The sequence below is a fragment of the Camellia sinensis genome, chromosome 12, assembly GCF_055761805.1.
Source record: "Camellia sinensis isolate YWXY chromosome 12, ASM5576180v1, whole genome shotgun sequence".
Taxonomy (NCBI): domain Eukaryota; kingdom Viridiplantae; phylum Streptophyta; class Magnoliopsida; order Ericales; family Theaceae; genus Camellia; species Camellia sinensis.
Window position 1 is genome coordinate 159,979,760 of NC_138972.1, and position 22,007 is coordinate 160,001,766.

Genomic DNA, 22,007 nt, shown 5'->3' on the forward strand with positions numbered 1-22,007 from the left:
ATAGAATGGCCCCAGCCGAACTTAAAGAGTTAAAGCTGCAATTACAAGAGCTGTTAGATAAGGGCTTCATTAGGCCGAGCACTTCACATTGGGGAGCACCAGTTCCATTTGTTAAGAAAAAGGATGGTACACTTCGTCTTTGCATTGATTACAGAGAACTGAACAAAGTAACCATTAAGAATAAGTACCCGTTGCCGAGGATTGATGATTTGCTTGATTAACTACAAGGAGCACGAGTCTTTTCTAAAATTGATCTTAGGTCAGGCTACCATCAGCTCAAGGTTAAAGCCGAAGATGTTGAGAAGACTACTTTTCAGACCAGGTATGGCCATTACGAATTTTTGGTAATGCCTTTTGGAGTGACTAATGCTCCTGCAGCATTCATAGACTTGATGAATAGAGTCTTTAAGCCTTACCTAGATGAGTTTGTGGTTGTCTTCATCGACGATATATTGATCTATTCCCAGAGTGAAGTTGAGCATGAGAAGCATCTGAGACTTGCCTTAAAGATTTTGAGGGATAGGAAGTTGTATGCCAAGCTTAGCAAGTGTGAGTTTTGGCTTTCCAGCATTTCATTTTTTGGGCATGTGATTAATGGAGAAGGTATTTCAGTTGATCCTAGCAATGTTGAAGCCATTGTAAATTGGCCAAGGCCGACTAATGTATCTGAGGTTCGTAGTTTTCTGGGTTTGGCAGGTTATTATAGGAAGTTTGTGAAGGACTTCTCGAAGATTGCAGTACCATTGACACAATTGACTTAAAAAGGAGCGACATACGAATGGACCGAGGGTAGAGAAGCAGCCTTCCAGGAACTCAAGACGAGGTTAGTGACTGCACCAGTTCTTGTGCTACCGTTAAGTAATGAGGAATTTCAGATTTATAGTGATGCATCACATAAGGGTTTGGGTTGTATATTAATGCAAGGGGGTAAAGTCATAGCATATGCATCTCGTCAATTCAAACCCCATGAGAAGAACTATCCTACCCATGATTTAGAGCTAGCAGCCGTGGTGTTTGCTTTGAAGATTTGGCATCATTACTTGTATGGAGCTTCTTGCCAAGTTTTCACAGATCACAAGAGTTTGAAGTACTAGTTCACCCAGAAGGAATTAAATATGAGGCAAAGAAGGTGGCTTAAGTTATTGAAAGACTACGATATGCAGATTCAGTACCATCCGGGTAAAGCAAACCCAGTGGCCGACGCTTTAAGCAGGAAATTAGTTGGGAGTTTGGCATGTTTAGCAATGATTTCAATGGAGCCGACTATTATTGAGGAAGTGAAGACCAGGTAGATGGAGGACGAAATCTTAAAAAGGGTGATTGATGAATTTGTCACCAAGCCGAGGTCAGGGTACGCCATTGAGAATCAGGTACTTAGGTTTGAAGGAAGATTGTGCGTGGCCGATGTCCCCGAGTTGAAAAGAAGAATTTTACAGGAAGCTCATGGTTCCAAATTTTTCGTTCATCCAAGAAATACGAAGATGTACCAAGATGTGAAACAAACTTTTTGGTGGCCAAATATGAAAAGAGAAATAGCCGAGTTCATATCCTACTGCCTATATTGTCAACAAGTGAAAGCAGAGCATCAGAGGCCAGCAGGACTTCTTCAACCCTTGTCAATTCCCGAGTGGAAATGGGAACACATCTCCATGGATTTTGTGGTTGGTTTGCCGAGGACACAGAGGGGTATGGACTCAATTTGGGTTGTAGTTGATAGACTAACTAAGTCGGCACACTTCTTGCCTGTTAAGACTACCTTTAATGCCGATCAACTCCCTTTGTTGTATATGAATGAGATCATTAGACTTCATGGAGGACCGATGTCCATTGTGTCTGACCGAGATCCAAAGTTTGTTTTTAGATTTTGGCAGAGTCTACAAGGAGCTTTGGGAACCGAGTTGAGATTTAGCACAGCTTTTCATCCCCAGACCGATAGGCAAATAGAGAGAACAATTCAGACACTTGAAGATATGCTCAGACTATGTGTATTGGACTTCAAGGGAAGTTGGGAAGTGCATTTTCCATTGTTAGAATTTGCTTACAACAACAGTTTTCAAACTAGCATTGGCATGGCGCCATATGAAGCTTTGTATGGAAGGAAGTGCAGATCGCCGATATGTTGGACCGAAGTAGGAGACAAAGCTTTAATCGGTCCCGAACTGATTCAAGTGACAACCAAGAAGATTAAACTTATCCGACAAAGAATTAGGACTACTCAGAGTCGACAGAAGAGTTACGTCGACCAGAGGAGAAGAGAGTTAGAATTTGAAGTTGGGGATCATGTATTCCTGAAGATTTCGCCGATGAAGGGAGTTTCAAGATTTGGGAAGAAGGGTAAATTAGCACCTCGTTATATTGGACCGTTTGAAATCCTTGAAAGAGTTAACCCAGTTGCTTACAAACTTGCTTTGCTGCCAGAATTAAGTCAAGTCCACAATGTGTTTCACATTTCGATGTTGAGGAAGTATATTCGGGATCCATTACATGTGATTGATCATTTCAGGATTGTGATTAATGAAGATTTGGGTTACGAGCAGAAGCCGATACGGATTCTTGATAGGCAAGTGAAGCAGTTGAGGAACAAGTCAATACCAATTGTGAAAGTTGAATGGAAAGAGCATTATGGCAAGGATGCTACATGGGAAATGGAAGAAGAAATGAAAATCCAACATCGGGAGTTATTTTCAGGGCAAGTTAACTTAAGTTTGGCAACCAAACTTCTTTAAGGAGGGTAGACTGTAGTGACCCTTATCCTCGTCTTAGTCATGCTTATGTGCATCTACATGTTTTGTTTTGTTAAGTTTGCACTTGTGGTTTTGATTTGTTTTGCCTAAAGTAAGGTTTCCGTTTTGTTTTGTACCTATGTATTTTGACTTGAGTATTGTTTGTTCGTTTTGCCCCTTGCTTGGTGTGTGTAGCCGAGGTCATCTTAAGCCTAGGTCACGCCTTTGGACCTTTTACACCTAGGACCATCTTGGAACCACTTTGGCTGACCTCCACCTTCACCAGGGCATATTGGCCGAGATGTCATCATTTAGGCCGAGGTGTACATCGCCGAGGCTGAGATATGTATCATCTAAGCCGAGATGTTATTCTTTAGGTATTTTAGATCTTTGATCCCTGCACCTGGTGATCTTGTTCCTGGACTGGTATGATCTAGACCGAGGTGTGGCACATCTAGGTCGAGGTGTGGCACAGCTAGGCCAAGTGTTAACCTTCCTAGCCGAGATCATTGAGACCTTACTTGCCGAAGCCTTGTCCCAATCTGAGGTCCTTACCTGCCGGAGTGCCCATGTCACCTTACTTGTTGAACACCCTTTGTCATGCTCTTGCCTTGTCATTCAGTCACCTTTTTTAGGAAACCCAATCCGGTAGTGCCACGTGCCCCAACAGAGGGTTAAGTCAGCCGACAGTGGGAGAAAACATATCTTTCTGTGTCATATTTGCATGGTAGAGAGAGAAACTCTAGGAAGAAGAAGAAGTTCTTAGAGTGAGAATTGATTTCCAAGCATGATCCTTAGAGTTTGAACCGTTGGATTCGTGTTTTGAGGTTAGATTCTTGTTTTGGTCTTGTTGTTCTTTATGTTCATCCAACTAAATTGCATGATCTAGCATGATTCAGGAGCAATGCATTGCTTGAAATTTGGTTTTAGAAAGAGAAAATGATGTTCTTATGTTCTTGAAAGAAAACCATGTTTTGATTCGAAAGTTTGTATCAAGATCTATGTTTTTGTGTTTGTTTTCATAAGACCTTCAAGTATGGGTACCCAGGTCCATGTTTTCGAATTCATCTCATGAAATCTCAGATTTTGAATAAAGAAATTATGATTTTAGCATTCATGTTCTTCATATTCTTCAAAGGGAAACCCAGGTTTTCCCCGACTTCATTTCCTCGAATGTGGTCGTTGGGACCATACCTCGGCCAAGGGGTGTGGGACATCAGCTAAGACCTGGTTGGTACCCAGCATGTTTTCCCTGAGATGAAAAACAATGTTTTAACTTTAAGCATGGTTTGCTTTGACTTGACCTAGTTTTGAGAGAAATGCCGAGAACATTCACACTCAGGAAAAACTTGTTTTAAGAATGCATTTCATACCCATCCTTGAGCATCTCTTCTTGTCTTCTTGAAATGCATTCAATGGGATTTATTATGTGCTTGTAGGCCTTGGATCCTTGCTTGTAATCCCCCCACCCGAAGAGCTATATAAGTGGTATTTTTAATAATGTTATGTTATAAAATTTTGATAACGCTTTGTTTCGTTTTGGAAAAGTATTTGATCAAGCATGAATGATTATCCCTAGTTTTGTATCAAGTATTATATTTGTTTTGATGACATTTTTGGAAAGTCCTTAGTGCCAGGGGACTATAATGCAATTGCACCCTTGTTTTGAAAGTCCTTAGTGCCAGGGGACTATAATGCAACTGCACCCTTGTTTTGAAAGTCCTTAGTGCTAGGGGACTATAATGCGACTGCACCCTTGTTTTGCCACTGGCGGTTTTTCGCGTGGGCTTGTTTGTCCGGAATGTCATCCCTTGTACTATATTGATGCTAGTAAGAATCCCTTGAAGCTTTGAAAGACTTGATAGATGAACTTGGTTCATCCCTTGGTTATACAAGTTATTATATGTATTGTTTTGAAAAGATCTTGGATATCATTCATTCAAACCTTTATTACTAATATCATTCATTGAGTATCGAAGCTCACCCTCTCCTTATATATATGTAGGTGACGAGCAAGAAGGCGGTTACGCCTAGATGATTATTTGCAAGTTTGTTTTGGATACATATTTTGTAGCATCTTGAAGATTATGCTTCTTGACTTGGTCGTTGCAGCTCATTTTCTATATGTCGGATTGAGAAGTCTTTTGATCAAGATGTAATGTGTATTTATTTTATTTGTGTTCAAGTTGTAAAACCACGTTATGTATGACATTTCATTTGATCTATGCACAGCTCTTGTGGACTATTTAGATTTAAATTTATTGCTTTCGCACATGTAAGCCCCATATGTATACTCTGATTTTGTGTAACTTCGTAAGTTGGCCTTCGGTAATCTCGGATTACTGGCCATCATGGCACCATTCTACTAGGAGCGGAATGGGGTCGTGACACTTTGGCTTGGCAAAGCTTTTGAAGCCAAACCAAACAAAACCTTCACAACGATTAGAGGAACAAGGTGTTATGTTGCGCCTGAGTGGCACTGGAAATTGCCAGTAACAGTCAAAGTAGATGTTTACAGTTTTGGAGTTATATTGTTGGAGATCATATGTTATCGAAAGTGTTTGGTGGAGCTTTACCGAGGAAGAAGTTGTCCTTGAAGAATGGGTTTATGATTGCTTTCAGGCCAAGGAACTTGATAAGCTGGTGGGTAGTGAAGATGTGGACATGAGAAAACTTGAAAGAATGGTTAAAGCAGGCCTTTGGTGCATTCAAGATGAGCCATTGCTCCGTCCTTCAATGAAGAAAGTTTTGTTAATGCTAGAAGGGGACTGTAGACATTCCAATTCCTCCTAGTCCTACTTCCTTTCTAAGTGCCATATAAATCTTTCTCATTGTTATCAATTGATAAAGTAGGCCTTTGATGTAGCTAGCTCCTTCAATGAAGAAGAAAAAAGTTCTTCTTGATGTTTTGTCCAAATTGATTCTAAATATGGGCTTCATCATACTAGAGTTTAATCTATATCACACATTAATTGTTTTCTTAGGTATTTTTCTATGTCAAAAATTTTGTCCCTAGCATTATTGTATTGATATTTTTGTATGCATTAAGAGTGCTTCACATACATTACCAATAAGCATTCCACATGTTAGTGGCATATATAAAATCATACATGTTTCTTGCCTTCTATGGCAGTCTAATGTTTGGATTTTCGATCATTGATTTTTAGACAGGCAGTTTCGATTCTGAGCATTCACTACAAAAAAATGCACCTTCGGCGACCAAAATTGGCGACTAAGAAAATTTAGTTGCCAAAAGTTATGGAATTGGCGACCAACATTTTTTTTAGTCGCCAAAAGTAAAATATTTGGTTACTAATTTTTTTTAGTCGAGGTATATTCGTTATTGGCGACTAAAAAAAATTTAGTCGCTAAAAATGTTAGTATTGGCAACAAAAATAAGAAGATTACTTTCAGCAACAAAAGCTTACTTTCAGCGACAAAAAGAAGATTTAGTCGCCGTATATTGACTTTTGGCTACTAAAATATTTAGTCGCCGAATGGAAAATAATAAAATTATTTTTTCTCTTTGGCGACTAAAGTTTTAGTAACCAAAAACTTACTTTCAACAACAAAAAAAAATTTAGTCGCCGTATATTTACTTTTGGCTACTAAAATATTTAGTCGCCGAATCAAAAATAAAAAAATTATTTTTTCTCTTTGGCGACTAAAGTTTTAGTCGCCAAAAACTTACTCAATTTTTGGCTGCAAAATACTTAGTCGTTATTTATTTTTATTTGGCGACCAAAAATTTATTTAGTCACTAAAGGTTGTACTATTTGTTTTTGAGGGAAACAAATTATTTTTGGCGCCCAATATATTTACGCTCTGTTCCTCTCTCACACACACACGTCTGTCTCAAATACTATCAAACCTCACCCCCACTCACCACCAGCGTTCACCACTGGCGCTTGCCACAGTCGCACTTCGCCACCGCCACTTGCAAATTGCCACCGCCACATAATCACAGGTATTTTTCTCTCTCTGTCGCTCTCGAGCTCTCTTCCTATCTGTTGCTCTCAGTCTATCTCCCTCTCTGTCCATCTCGGCCTCTCTCTTTCTCTCTATATCTCTCTTCCTTCCTCTATTTCCCCATTTCTCACACTTGCTCTAGGGCTTTATTTTATTTATTTATTTTTTTTTTTGTTTAATTGTGTGTTGATTTGTTAACTCAAAATTCCAAATTTTGTGTTCATTATGTGTTGATTTCTCACACTTGGTCTACGGTTTTGTGTTGATTTCTTACACTTGCTATAGGGTTTGATTTCTAGACATAAATCCTAAATTCAAGCTGATGAGCTTGATTTCGGACAACCACTTAGATGCCAATCTATATATTTAGAAAGAAATTAACCTGGGTATGTTGAGATTTGCAAGCCATGATACTTCCATAGAAACAATTTTGAAATTGTCACCTTACCCATTATACAAGTTTATTTAAGATATTATTAGATATAAGCAAGGGAATTTTGCAACTCAAAGAATGACTTGTACTCTTCCAAAAATTAGGAGCCCTATCATTTTTGCACACCAAAGAAAGCTTATAAATTGATTCATTTGAGAAACTTAACTTCAATGGTCCCAATAGGATAATGTGAACCTTCAGGTGTAACGGTCCAAACATCTGCTATTTCACCAAAAAATAATAAATGTGGTCAATGGGTTTGCCAATTAAGTAATTTTGTTTCATGTCCTTTCTTTTCTTTTTTGGCGAGTGAAATGTGTAGGCACTATAATATCTCATTAATTTAAGAACTCCTACTTACTTGCTTATGTATTGACCTTACGGGGAATGTTTAGAGTCTGCATTTGGCCGTCTACCCATTTTACTCGATGATGGGTGTCCATTCCTTTCAACTCAGAAGGAGACTTCACCAGGGAGAATTTCTTCTTCCTATTCTTAAATTTCTTTTAGAAACTTTGGGGGCTGTTTTAATGTTGAGAAGGTAGATTTACTCAACATTATGTCTGGGCTAGTTGGTTTTTTTTTTTTTTAGTTTCTCTGTTGCACTTTGTAGACACCCCATTTTTGACCGACCTTAAGACTCAGACGTCACCGATTGAGCGCTTGGTGATGTTGCATAATGTGCTCGTTCAGAAGTTTCAGAGTCGCGGCCGTGAGCCCTGCCTCCGGACTTCCGAACCCTCTTCTGTGCCTTGTCTCGGTTTGCGAACCAGACTCGGTTTTCTCTGTTTCTTTTCCTGAGGGGAGGGAGAGGTCCTGTAGACCATCTCTCAATGTCCGTAGGCTACATTTTGTGGCCGTAGGCCATTTTGCCCATTTCGGAGTCCGGTTCCCGATTTTCGGAGCCGTCAGGCCGTGTGCCTCGGTTCGGGACCGCCTAACCATCTCCGTTTGTTCTGATTTTTGGCATACTTCCTTTCTACTCCCTTTTGAGGGACACTGGGGGCTGAGAAACCCACTTCGTGGCCGAATACCACTTTCGGTGCTTAACAGCCCATTTTCGGGACCTCGAACTGCGTGTTTTGGTCCCCGAACATTCGTTTTGCAACGGTTTTCGTTCATTTTTGGCAGGTACCTCTGTTTTATCACCGGGGAGGTCACTGAAGGGTGAGAGGCCAGCAATTTTTGTAGCAACCAGTTATACATCCTCCGACGCCCTCCGACGCCCGTTTTTCACATTTCCGGGCTAATGTTGAACCCGTTGAACCCTTTTTCTCGAACCTTGAACCACATATTTGTGATGTACACACATGAGAGGACCCTAAAAGTTCATGGCCGGCCATTAATTCAACTTGACCCTTTTGACCCCCTCCTTCCGGGCTAATGTTGAACCCCTTGAACCTTTTTTCTCGAACCTTGAACCACATATTTGTGATGTACACACATAGGAGGGCACCATCAGTTGGTGGCCGGCCAGAAAATCTGATTGACCCTTTTGACCCCTAGCCGGCCGGCTAGGGGGTGTGGCCGGCCGGCCACCTGGAGCAAAAGTAACAGGCCGGCCGTATTCCTTGCACTGTGCACTTTACAGCTGTGAGGCTTTATCCCCCAGAAAAGATCTTTATCCGGGGGATATTTTGTGGGGGAAAGTTTGTCTCCTTTTCCCCCACCTTTACACCCCCTTGTTGGCCTATATAGCAAGCAAGATATATCCTTTGTTGAGGTTAGAAAACTTCATCTTCAAGCTTCCATACACAACTCCATTTCTATACCTCTCATTTCCTTGAAAAACCTTAAGTCCTTAAGCACCATTTCTTCTACGCCACCAAGCTCTACCACCACCACCTCATTTCCAGCAACAAGGAAGGTTTCTCAAAGGCCAAAGAAGCTGCAAATTGATCCAAGAAGCAACAAAAGTCTTAGTCTTCAAGGGTGAGTAACCTTTCTCTTCTTTGACCCCTTTTCTTGATCCATTTGTAAGCCTCACTTGCTTTTTGTTTCAAGCTCCGGCCCTAACTGAAAAGGGCCCTCTTTTGAGCTCATCTTCACTTTTCATTAAGGGCTCAACCCTGTTTGAGCCCTCCATGATACACTTGCTTCATTGATCCTCTTATATGTCATGATTTTGCATGCTATTTTTGGCCCATGAGTAATCTGTTTTTGAGCATGTTGTAAACTGATATTAGGCTTATTTTGAGCCCCTCTTCAACATTGAAGAAGGGCTCAATACCATTTGGGACTTCCATGTTATACCTACCTTTATACTCCTCTTTTCTTCCCTATTCTTGCATGCAATGGCAGCCTACCATGCTTTTGTTTTTGGCCATTTTACAGTTCTGAAAAAGTGCTTATTCTGATCCATACTTCATGTTTCATTTAGGTCCTTTCATGGTTTGGGACCTCCATAGGTCACTTCATGTTATATCTCTCTTTTATTCCCCATTCTTGCATGTTTAGTTAGCCTACCATGATTTTGTTTTTGGCCATTTTACAGTTCTGGAAATAGTCCTATTTTGGCCCATTCTACATGTTTTATTAAGGGTCTTCGGCTATTTGGTGAATATTTTGCATACTTCATGTTATAGCCACTTTTGAGCCTCATTTTGCATCACATTTCTATCATGTTTGTATACTGATTTTGAGGCTTCCATATACTATAAATATTCATATTTTTGGTCCCTCTTCAATGTTGTAGAAGGAAATTTTTCAGTTTGGGTTTTGCTTATATCACTTGCTTCATTACCCCTCTTTTGGCCCCTATTCTTGCATGCCATTTTTGCCATACCTATGCTTGCTGTTTGGCCATGTTTATAACTATGAAAGTGCCTTTTTTGGGACTGTCTAGCTTCTGTCTTTGCATTGCATGTCCATGTTGTGCATGTTTGGCATAGCTATAGGCCATTTCGGGTGCCTAAATTCGCATTTCGGGACAATTCCTTGCATTTCATGTCATTTCGCCTCATTTCGGGACTGTTTTCCCCCATATTTTAGTGCTGAAATTCCATTAGAATGATTGCATGCCATTTCCATGTCATTTCATCACATTCTGTCATTGCCTCGGTTTGCGTGCCCGTGTGCACGCATTTCGAGGCACCTCATTTTCATTCACCGGCATCCTATGGGAGTGTGGCTGAGGCTCACTAATGATGGTATAAGCCCATATCATGTTTTCATGTCATTTCATCACATTCCGTCATTGCCTCGGTTTGCGTGCCCGTGTGCACGCATTTCGAGGCACCTCATTTTCATTCACCGGCATCCTATGGGAGTGTGGCTAAGGCTCACTCATGATGGTATAAGCCCATATCATGTTTTCATGTCATTTCATCACATTCCGTCATTGCCTCGGTTTGCGTGCCCGTGTGCACGCATTTCGAGGCACTTCATTTTCATTCACCGGCATCCTATGTGAGTGTGGTTGAGGCTCACTCATGTTGATATAAGCCCATATCATGTTTTCATGTCATTACATCGCATTTTGTCATCACCTCGGTTTGCGTGCCCGTGTGCACGCATTTTGAGGCACCTCATTTTCATTCACCGGCATCCTATGTGAGTGTGGCTGAGGCTCACTCATGTTGGTATAAGCCCATATCATGTTTCCATGTCGTTACATCGCATTTTGTCATTACCTCGGTTTGCGTGCCCGTGTGCACGCATTTCGAGGCACCTCATTTTCATTCACCGGCATCCTATGTGAGTGTGGCTGAGGCTCACTCATGTTGGTATAAGCCCATATCACGTTTCCATGTCATTACATCGCATTTTGTCATCGCCTCGGTTTGCGTGCCCGTGTGCACGCATTTCGAGGCACCTCATTTTTTATTCACCGGCATCCTATGTGAGTGTGGCTGAGGCTCACTCATGTTGGTATAAGCCCATATCGTGTTTCCATGTCATTTGCATTGCATATGCCATTGCCTCGGTTTGCGTGCCCGTTTGCACGCATTTCGAGGCACTTCATTTTCATCAACCGGCTTGTTATGTGAGTGTGGCTGAGGCTCTCTCATGTTAGTATAAGTCCATGTTACCTTTTCTATGCCATTTTAGTCACTTGCATTACATATACCATTGCCTTGGTTTGCGTGCCCGTGTGCACGCACTTCGAGGCATCTCATTTTCATAGCATAGTACATACTAGGTTGTATCTTAGATTGCATTCTGTCATTTTCTCGGTTTGCGTGCCTGTGTGCACGCATTTCGAGGCATATCATTTTCATAGCATTGTGTATGTTAGGATTGTATCTTAGTTGCATTTCATGCATATCATGCATATTGCATCGTGTTCGGGATAGGAGTTAGCCCGGGCACGGGAAACGAGGTACATTTCGTACTCCGAGTGACGGAATGTATCTCAATTCCCCAGTCACCGACACTCCGGATTATCCATGATGGAGTTAGGTTTTAGCTGTAGTTTCATGTGCATTCATCCTATATTGAGTTGTGCATTTCGACTCCTCGGCCATCATGCCTCGGTATGCGTGATTGGTGGCACGAGGATCGAGACATGCATATATCTGTGCAAATACATTGCTATGCCCCTTTCCTGCTCTCTGTTGCAGCAAAACAAAGAATCAACAATTTTTTTGAGGCTTGGCACGCATTTCAAGAACAGGTGTAAACAGAGGCTAATTGGGGCATTCCGGTGGATTTTCGCGCAAGACGACCCGGATATGCATCATCCATCAGAAGCAAGGCAGTCCCTGGCTTGCACGCCAGTTTTATTTGCTTTCTTAGTTAATTTGTTAATTAATTAGGATTTTGTAATATTTTGGACTGTAATATTCTTTTATTCGGGACTGTAATATTTGGACTGTATTATTTATTTGGACCCTCTGCGCGAGGGCATAACTGTAATAAGCGTGCGTGAGTGTGATGTATGTCCTCCAACCCCACGTCTTTCTTCCATTTTATTTATCCGCTTGTGATGGTTAGATTAGGGCATATTTAAATTAGCATACAGTATGACAGCATGTTTGCATTCATCCATCTGTATTGCATGCACCGGGCTTGGCGCATCATACTAACTGCATTGTACTTTCAATTCTAAATTGAATACATGATAGTTGTAGCATTTCATATGCCATGTTTAGAATAACCGAGCCTACTATAGTTGCATTTTTGCATGTATTGCATTAGGCATTTCTTTATACTTAGGATTCATGCATGATTTCTAATGAGTTTCTATTTTGGCTTGGAGTACTCGGTAAGTTTCATGCTTTAGCATCCTTGCATGCGTGTGAGTGCTGCCATGAATAGCATGCTTACCATGAGGCTATGTGCTTATATGATATAACTGCCTAAATGCCTGTGGGTGAAGGTTGGGTTATCGGAATTGGAATAAATCATCAAATGTTTTAAAAGCCTGCCTGCGGGTAACAAACCATTTTCAAGAACAAACATGAAATGTTTCGTTCCAATTCAGGCGACCCGGTCTATATTTGTATGCTGTGCGCATCACATAGTAACCTAGGCTAATAAACCGGAATAAGAACTCACAATGTTTTCAAAAAATTGATATCATGGTTAGTAGAGGCCGGTCTATGACCGGGCGAGCGGGGGTGCTCACGAAGTGACCTTCCCCAATCGTACCCAAGTTCCCGAGCCGAGGCAACTTTGGTGATGACGGACACGTGGCCTTTTGGCACCGAGTCAGGGTTTCCTAAATTTCCCAAAATAAAATATTTAGGTGGCGACTCTGTATCTGGCGAAGCAGTCCATGTTTGGCACTTCTTTCAAAAATCTATTTTCTTAAAACGATTTGCCGGATTTGGACTCTTTGGTTCAGACTTAGAACCGTGACAACTTTTAGAGTCCTGAGCTGTAGTGACCCCAAATGAACAGAACGGGACTTCATCCTCCCGGGGCGTTCGGGGACGTCTACAGTTTCTAGCGACTCTGCTGGGGATTTAGAGAGCTTGACTCGAACTCATGATATCTGTTTTTGACTACACTTGTGTGATTCTTTGCATTGCATTTGCATTGGTGCGCCTAGGACACCGTGTTTGCCATCTGCTATTCCTGAACGGTTTGCCGGAGGCTTGTCTTGTCAAGGCATGACCATAAGGCTGACCGGTTGTGGGCTCTACCAGTATGGGAACACAAACCCCGATTTTACCGAGGCACCCTCTTTGACCATTCGACCTAGTGCATATTCGGATCCATAGTGACCATTCCAAATTAGGATAGGTTGCTTACCCGTTCATAGGTTGTTTGAAACCGCTGCGTGCGTAGTGAAACCCTAGCTCCTGACAAAATAGGACAGGGAAACCCTACCCCAACATAGGGGTGTTTTGGCTCTCACTTATCTGTTATGTGCTTTAGAGTGCGTCTCTACAGGAATGCATGTATCAGTATATGAGTTTGGGCATCAGGCCTGCGGGCATCAGTTCAGTATTGTCAGTATCAGGCCTACGGGCATCAGATCAGTATATGAGTTTGAGTATCAAGCCTGCGGGCATCAGTTCAGTATTGTTGGTATCAGGCCTGCGGGCATCAGTTCGGTATTATGGGTATCAGGCCTGCGGGCATCAGCCAGTATTTGAAAATTAGTTATCTGCGGATATCAGATTCTGTTTTAGGGGACAGTGATGCAGGGATAATAATCAGTGTTTGAGGACAGTGTTTATTCAGCTTATTGACTGTGTGTTGATTACGCCCGACTGTGTGTCATGCATTTTATTTTAAGCTGTTATGCTGCCCGTTTATCTGTTTATTTATTTCCTTTTCGCTTTATTTATCTTTTGCTAGGTCAATTTTTAGCACAATTGCTTCCAACCCAGCAGGCATTTCCCAAGCACTTTGGACACGAGGTCGTCGACTCCATCGATCTGAGGATCTAATCGACGGACAGCCAGTGTTCCATTCTCTACCCCCTGTTACTAGAAGGAAGCAGAAAAAGTGTAGTGTATCTGAACAGAGATCACCAGAACAGTGGTTTCCCCCATCAGTGGACAGTTGGATTGAGATCCCCATTGAGACAGATCTGCCAGTAGTTCAGACAAATCAAGACAGTATGACGGCACCAACAGGAGTTGAGGAGATGATGCGCCAAATGCAGGAAACCATGCGGGCCATGCAACAGGATGCCGTTCGCCGGGATGAACTCGCTAAGCAGCAGGCCGAAATTATGACCCAGCAGGCTGAGCTGATTACCAGACTGCAACAACATAGTACAGCATCTGCTTCACACCAAATTCCTCCTCCGGCAGGAGCCCCATTACCTGAGCAGGCACCTGCTGTTCAGAACGCTCCTCCAAACACCCAGAATACTGTGCCGACTATCCAAAATCTGCAAGAAGACACAAATCTTTCAACGGGGCCAGCTCCACCCCCGCTTCCACCACAACTGTCCAAGGTCCATACACCCAATCACCCGGACTCTCCATTCGAGGTCGAGGTTGATCATACAGCTCTGAAATTGAGCAAACTAGAGAAGCTCTTCAAGAAATCCCAAGGGGTCAAGGCTATGCCGGATATCGAAGATGGATATACCGAGGAGGCCGTAACACTCCCCGATAGGTTCAAAATGCCACAAATCGACCGCTTTGACGGGACCGGCGACCCCATGGTCCATATCCGACTGTTTGCGGATGTCTTGCGGCCAATGGGCCTAACATGACCACAGAAGCTCTCACTATTCGGCCGAACCCTGTCGGGTGTGGCCTCCCATTGGTACGCAAGATTACAAGATGAAGTGAAAAAGAATTGGGATGAAATGGCTGAGGCCTTTGTCGCGCAATATTCGTACAACACTCAGATCGAGATCACAACCCGTGATCTTGAAACGACAAGGCAAGAGCCCACGGAATCTTTCTCGGACTTTGTGATCCGATGGAGGGCAAAGGCGTCAACAATGACTTTAAGGCCCACTGACAAAGATCAAATCCGGATGATTGTGCACAATCTCCACCCGAAGTTGATGCAGAGAATGATTGTAGTCCCCTTCCCTACTTTCGCAGATCTACATGATATGGGGGTGCAAATCGAAGATGCAATGAAACAAGGTATGTTTGACCACGACAGAGAACAACCGAGGAGGACCTTCAACCGCAACAACAATGCAGGCCCGAGTGGCGCTGCAAATACGAGAGCCTCGGAAGTTAGTATGGTCACCACCACTCCCCCTCCCCCTCCAAGGCCCATGACTGCCACACCATTCCCCGGCGCGTCCGGAAGCAACACACAAAACAACCGATTCCAACCGCGAGGCCAAAGAACCTTTACTCCACTATATATGCCTCTGACCAAGGTTCTGGGAATATTGATCAGAAAAAATCATTTAAAACCCCTGGAGCCAAAGCCATTACCGAATCCACTCCCCCCCTCTTATGACCCGTCAAAGTACTACGCGTATCACCAACAACACGGTCACGACACCGACCGTTGTTACAGATTGCGTCATGAGATCCAAGATCTTATTGACAAACAGGTGATCGCGCCTCCTGATAAACCCAATGTCACAACCAACCCTCTCCCACCACATAACCAACCTCCCCCTCCCAAAAGAATTAATTTTATCCAGACTGGGGTCGCATCTTACGATCCTAGCATCTATATTACACCCACCCACCTACCCAAGCCGGAGGTGCTCCTCCCCGATTGCACTGATTTCTTGTGCATGGTGGACATCTCCAAAACCCAACCAGAACCGATGGTGGTGACCGTCGAAGATAGGGCAGGGCAGATTTTGGGGGAGAATGAGATTGTTGAATCTGGAACTGGACAGAGTTTTGCTGAGGGAGCCTATGATCCAAGCAAGTACATCCTATCAACGAGCCAAATTGGGCTAAGTGTAGAATTGCCAGAGACAGGAGAGCTATGCATGATCCGGGGGGATGGATCTGGGCTTTGGGCAGATGAGCTGACAGCCGTAGAGGAGGACTTTGCTAACTTGCAATTTCTTGATGACCAGGAACTGGGGGATGCGTCAATCAATTGGTACAATTATGAGGGATCAGAGGAGGCCACTGGATGGCTCGAGGATCAACCAGATGCAGTGGGGGAAGCCCAACCAGAACAGAGCCCGGCAGGGGCAGAAGTATCAGTTGTGGCCGGAATGGCCGAAAATCAAGTTGTATCGCCGGAGAGCGCCGGTGCTAAGAATTCCGCTCGAGACATGGGCATTATGGATACGAGAAATGTTGAACAAACAGCTGTACTGATGCAGCTAGAACAAGAAAAGTTTGAGGAGGATGAGAGAATTAGGAAAGCTAAAGGCCCTGAGGGGACTGAAAGTGCTGTGTGCACAAAGATAGAGAATGCTGCGAGCATTGGGATGGAGAGCACTGAGAGTGCGAGTGGACCGGAGCCAGACAGGTGTCTGTTGGCTGCCAGCGGAATGTGGTGGGAAGATGACGACTTATGTCTTGCCCACACGGATGAAGACTGGGGAAATAATCAACCGGACGACACTTGGTACCTCGATGAGGTTGACCACATGACGAGAAGTGGGCGGTACTTCAAACCCCCACATCTGGACCAACCCGAGGCATCCGGGAAAGATAGAGAAGCGGAGAAACAGAAGGAGAAGCAGATTGAAGATGAAGCTGTGCTAAAACAGTTAAAAAAGATACAAGCAGACATCTCCATCTGGGGACTGCTAATGGCATCACGAGTACACAGAGAAGCTGTCTTATCTGCTATGGACAAGTCCAAACTCTCCATAGACACCACGCCTGAACAGCTGGTTGGGCTGGTTTTTCCGGGAGGAGGTTCCCCGGCATTAACCTTTTCGGACAAGGAACTACCGCCTGAGGGCACAAGTCATAACAAACCTCTCTATATTTCTGTGGAATGTAGAGATAAGTGGATACCGGTGGTACTTGTTGATACCGGGTCTGCGATTAATGTCTGCCCGACCAGAACGGCATATGCAATCGGTTTGAAACCCGCGGACTTCGTCCCAACCACCCAAGTGATCAGAGCATACGACAATACCAGCAGAGAAGTGATGGGGACTGTTAAAATTCAAACCAAGGTTGGTCCAGGACAACACAGTGTCGAATTTCATATCTTGGACGTTCCCGCAACCTTTAACCTACTTTTGGGGCGACCGTGGTTGCACCAGGTCAAAGCAGTCTCTTCCACTCTACATCAGATGCTAAAGTACCCTCACGGGAAAGGGGTAGCGATCGTTTTTGGGAATTCATCAATCCATCCACCGCCAGAAGTGTCCACACCTGTCTTGGAGATCGAGCACGGCACGGAGGATGTGTTTTTGTCGGGGTTCACTTTGGCCGAGGCTCAAGTGGTGCAGAATGTCATGGCTGTGAATGAGGGCATGTACGTTAGTGCTCAATCTATCTACCTCATGAACAAGCTAAAACATATCCCCGGGATGGGATTAGGGAGAAGCGGCCGGAAGGGTGTCTCAGTGTTGGCCGAAGTGCCACACAACCCCCACGCCTTTGGACTGGGTTATCTGCCCACCAAGGAGGATTGGGTGAGGAAAGGAAAAGAAATGGCCGGAAGGGCCAGGGCAAAGAAGGCCGGGAAGCCATTTGAGTTAATGCACAGGCCCATCTGGGGTACCCTAAACGGACGTTTCGTCCGGGAGGGGGAAGATTTTCCATTCTGCGGCTTCCCGGAGCCATGGCTAAACGCGGAGGGGACGCGCGTGCCTGGTTTTGAAATCTTCTTCGACATACAATTATCTGGGGATGACGTTGCCGAAGCGCAGACAGACCCACCAACTGAGGTTGAGCAATGTGAAGCAGTGGATCCTGAGAGCACAGAGCTTGAAATGGGGGTAGCACTGGCGAGTCTACTATCAGATCCTCCGATCGGCCAAGAGTGCTTGGGGGATAACTCTTCGGTTTCTGTGATTGGAGATGAAATAGCTGCGGGCTTTCCAGCGCCGATCTTGGATGCATCTATCGCACCTTCTCTCATCTGGCAATATGAAGAAGGCTTTTTATCTAGCAGTTCCGGGTCAGGTAGTGAGCCGGAATCTGATTCTACCGAATCTTGTGCGTCAGAATCAAATTCCAGCTCGACTGAGTCTGAGTCCGGTATCCCTGGGGGTGATAACCCGGATGCCACAGTCCTGTCTAGGTCGTCTTTTTCATTTTCTTTTGAGTCTGTTGTAACAGAGGAATCTTGTAGACGTCCCCGAACGCCCCGGGAGGGTTAAGTCCCGTTCTGTTCATTTGGGGTCACTACAGCTCGGACCCTTGAATGTCACGGTTCCTAATCTGAACCAAAGAGTCCAAATCCGGCAAATCGTTTTGAGAAACAGATTTTTGAAAAAGTAGTGCCAAACATGGACTGCTTTGCCAGATACAGAGTCGCCACCTAAATATTTTATTTTGGGAAATTTAGGAAACCCTGACTCGGTGCCAAAAGGCCACGTGTCCGTCATCACCAAAGTTGCCTCGGCTCGGGAACTTGGGTACGATTGGGGAAGGTCACTTCGTGAGCACCCCCGCTCGCCCGGTCATAGACCGGCCTCTACTAACCATGATATCAATTTTTGAAAGCATTGTGAATTCTTATTCCGGTTTATTAGCCTAGGTTACTATGTGATGCGCACAGCATATAAATATAGACCGGGTCGCCTGAATTGGAACGAAACATTTCATGTTTGCTTTTTGAAAATGGTTTGCTACCCGCAGGTAGGCTTGAAACATTTGATGATTTATTCCAATTCAGATAACCCAACCTTCACCCACAGGCATTCAGGCAGTTATATCAGATAAGCACATAGCCTCATGGTAAGCATGCTATCAGGGCAGTCACTCACACGCATGCAAGGATGCTAAAGCATAAAACTTACCGAGTACTCCAAGCCAAAATAGAAACTCATTAGAAATCATGCATGAATCCTAAGTATACAGAAATGCCTAATGCAACACATGCAAAATGCAACTATAGCAGGCTCGGCTACTCTAAGATGGTATATGAAATGCTACAACTATCATGTATTCAATTTAGAATTGAAAGTACAATGCAGCTAGTATGATGCGCCGAGCCTGGTGCATGCAATACAGATGAATGAATGCAAACATGCTGTCATACTGTATGCTAATTGAAATATGCCCTATTCTAACCATCAAAAGCGGATAAATAAAAGGGAGAAAGACGTGGGGTTGGAAGACATACATCACACTCACGCACACTTATTACAGTTATGCCCTCACTCAGAGGGTCCGAATAAATATACAGTCCAAATATTACAGTCCTGAATGAAAAGAATATTACAGTCCAAAATATTACAGAATCCTAATTAATTAATTAATTAACTAAGAAAGCAAATAAAACTAGCGTGCAAGCCAGGGACTGCCTTGCTTCTGATGGATGATACATGTCCGGATTGTCTTGCGCGGAAATCCACCGGAATGCCCCAATTAGCCTCTGTTTACACCTGTTCTTGAAATGCGTGCCAAGTCCCAAAAAGTTGCTGATTCTGCGTTTTGCTGCAACAGAGAGCAGGAAAGGGGCATAGCAATGTATTTGCACAGATATATGCATGTCTCGATCCTCGTGCCACCAATCACGCATACCGAGGCATGATGGCCGAGGAGTCGAAATGCACAACTCAATATAGGATGAATGCACATGAAACTATAGCTAAAACCTAACTCCATCATGGATAATCCGGAGTGTCGGTGACTGGGGAATTGAGACACATTCCGTCACTCGGAGTACGAAATGTACCTCGTTTCCCGTGCCCGGGCTAACTCCTATTCCAGACATGATGCAATATGCATGATATGTATGAAATGCAACTAAGATATAATCCTAACATACACAATGCTATGGAAATGAGATGCCTCGAAATGCGTGCACACGGGCACGCAAACCGAGAAAATGACAGAATGCTATGAAAATGAGATGCCTAGAAATGCGTGCACACGGGCACGTAAACCGAGGCGATGATATATGCAATGCAAATGAGGTGCCTCGAAATGCGTGCACACGGGCACGCAAACCGAGGTAATGGTATATACAATGAAAATGAGATGCCTCGAAATGCGTGCACAAGGGCACGCAAACCGGGGCGATGACGGAATGCTATGAAAATGAGATGCCTCGAAATGCATGCACACGGGCATGCAAACCGAGGCAATGGTATATGCAATGAAAATGAGATGCCTCGAAATGCGTGCACACGGGCACGCAAACCGGGGCGATGACGAAATGCTATGAAAATGAGATGCCTCGAAATGCGTGCACACGGGCATGCAAACCGAGGCAATGGTATATGCAATGAAAATGAGATGCCTCAAAATGCGTGCACACGGGCACGCAAACCGGGGCGATGACGGAATGCTATGAAAATGAGATGCCTCGAAATGCGTGCACACGGGCACGCAAACCGAGGCAATGGTATATGCAATGAAAATGAGATGCCTCGAAATGCGTGCACACGGGTACGCAAACCGGGGCAATGGTAAAATGCTATGAAATGGCATGGAAACATGATATGGGCTTATACCAATATGAGTGAGCCTCAGCCACACTCACATAGGATGCCGGCGGATAAAAAAGAGGTGCCTCGAAATGCGTGCACACGGGCACGCAAACCGAGGCGATGACGGAATGCGATGAAATGACATGGAAACATGATATGGGCTTATACCAACATGAGTGAGCCTCAGCCACACTCGCATAGGATGCCGCCGGATAAAAATGAAGTGCCTCGAAACGCGTGCACACGGGCACGCAAACCGAGGCGATGACGGAATGCGATGAAATGACATGGAAACATGATATGGGCTTATACCAACATGAGTGAGCCTCAGCCACACTCACATAGGATGCCGTCGGATAAAAATGAAGTGCCTCGAAATGCGTGCACACGGGCACGCAAACCGAGGTGATGACGGAATGCGATGAAATGACATGGAAACATGATATGGGCTTATACCAACATGAGTGAGCCTCAGCCACACTCACATAGGATGCCGGCGGATAAAAATGAAGTGCCTCGAAATGCGTGCACACGGGCACGCAAACCGAGGTGATGGCAAAATGTGATGAAATGACATGGAAACATCATATGGGCTTATACCAACATGAGTGAGCCTCAGCCACACTCACATAGGATGCCGGCGGATAAAAATGAAGTGCCTCGAAATGCGTGCACACGGGCATGCAAACCGAGGCGATGGCAAAATGTGATGAAATGACATGGAAAATGCATGCAATCGTTCTAATGGAATTTCAGCAGTAAAATATGGGGGAAAACAGTCCCGAAATGAGGCGAAATGACATGAAATGCATGGAATTGTCCCGAAATGTGAATTTAGGCACCCGAAATGACCTATAGCTATGCCAAACAGGCACAATATGGACATGCAATGCAAATACAGAAGCTAGACAGTCCCAAAAAATGCACTTTCACAGTTATAAACATGGCCAAACAGCAAGCATAGGTATGGCAAAAATAGCATGCAAGAATAGGGGCCAAAAGAGGGGTAATGAAGCAAGTGATATAAGCAAAACCCAAACTGAAAAATTTCCTTCTACAACATTGAAGAGGGACCAAAAATATGAATATTTACAGTATATGGAAGACCTCAAATCAGTATACAAATATGATAGAAATGTGATGCAAAATAAGGCTCAAAAATGGCTATAACATGAAGTATACAAAATAATCATCAAACAGAAAAAAAATGTTAATCAAAAATGAATTATAGGCCAAAATAGACCAAGGTCCAAAAACAGAAGCAAAGGGGGCTACCAATTTATGCAAAAATGGGGCCAAATAAGGGATATAACTACAAGTGACACATGGAGGTACCAAACAATGTTGAGCCCTTCTCCAATGTTGGAGAGGGGCTCAAAATAAGCCTAATATCAGTTTACAACATGCTCAAAAACAGATTTCTCATGGGCCAAAAATAGCATGCAAAATTATGACATACAAGAGGATC

At 43.8% G+C, this 22,007-nt stretch overlaps 1 pseudogene; it reads left to right on the forward strand.

Annotated features, from left to right (window-relative positions):
* The window catches only part of LOC114305882 (G-type lectin S-receptor-like serine/threonine-protein kinase LECRK3), a 47,902-nt pseudogene that overhangs the window by 19,279 nt on the left and 6,616 nt on the right, over nucleotides 1-22,007 (forward strand).